Source organism: Phyllobates terribilis, unplaced genomic scaffold (assembly GCF_046119375.1).
Source record: "Phyllobates terribilis strain yellow unplaced genomic scaffold, ASM4611937v1 Scaffold_1__5_contigs__length_1240528914, whole genome shotgun sequence".
NCBI lineage: Eukaryota > Metazoa > Chordata > Amphibia > Anura > Dendrobatidae > Phyllobates > Phyllobates terribilis.
The window spans coordinates 920,256,920-920,258,279 of record NW_027362761.1 but is presented as its reverse complement, the minus strand read 5'-3'; positions in this window follow the sequence as shown (position 1 = coordinate 920,258,279).

The following is a 1,360-nucleotide window of genomic DNA, read 5'->3' as shown; positions in this document are numbered from 1 at the left end:
CAATTAATAACCTGTTCACACTGATCAGTTCGCAATAGTGGTGCTGTTGTGTGCTTCCCTAGTAATTCGGTCAAGAACTGAGAGCGAGAAGATGTGGCTGTTGGTTGTGGCACATTTTCACCTTGACCACGGCCCTGTCCTCTGCACGCATCATCACCAGATGATGAGACTCAAATACCTGATTGGAGCGACAACTTTAGTTTTTTGTCAGGGCAGGAACAGGTTGGCTCTGAGGACGACGGGTGTGATAACGCACAGGGTGATGATGATGAGGTTGGAGATCCCACTTACTGTCAACCCACAGTTAGCCAAGAGATGAGGTCAGCAGAGGAGGTGGAGGAGAATGCTAGTGACGACGAGGTCAGGTTGCGCCTTCCTGGACAGAGACGTAGTACTGGAAGCACGTCAACAACTGCATCCTCAAACACAACTCTGCCTCTCACCACAAGTCGTGGTGGCTCTTCAGGTCGCATGGGTGCTAAGCCTTGCATAGCCTGGGCATTTTTTCAGATCGATAAAGATGACCCAACTCGTGTTATCTGTAACATTTGTCAGCAAAAGCTAAGTAGAGGCCAAAAAATACATAGTTTGAGAACTTCATGCATGAACCGGCACATGGACATGAAGCATAAGTTGCAGTGGGAAGCTCACTGTGCTACAATGCGGCCTAGCCGGCCGGGCCAACCACCGTCTGCCATATCTTGTGCATCCGCGGCCTCTTCATCCTCTGTGACTGGGGGGACAGCAGTCACACCTGTTTTGGGATGCAGACCTGCCACCTCTTTACCCGCAACAGCCAGAATGATTGGCAGGTCATCATTTTCCTTGGAGGTGGTAACACCAGCTGGTGTTGAGCGCTGTCCGACATCGATAGCACCACCTTTGGATCAAGGCAAATTAACATGTCCGCCTGCATCTTCCTCACAGACCGGCAGTTTGCCGGGGACACCCTTATCAACCCCGTCTAAGCACAATAGCCAGCCCTCGGTCCCTCAGATGTGGACAAGTAAAAGACCATTTCCTCCTAGCCATGAGAAAGCTAAGAGGTTGAATTTCACCATCTGCAAGCTCTTGGCTACAGAAATGCTGCCTTTCCGCCTGGTGGACACAGAGGATTTTCGAGACCTTATGTCCGTCGCAGTGCCCCAGTACCAGATGCCCAGTCGGCACTACTTCTCAAAGAAAGGTGTGCCTGCGCTCCACCAGCATGTCGCACACAACATCACCGCTTCTTTGAGAAACTCTGTGTGTGACAGGGTGCATTTCACCACAGACACTTGGACGAGTAGGCATGGACAGGGGCGTTACATGTCGCTGACTGGGCACTGGGTAACTATGGTGACAGCAGGACAAGGGGCTG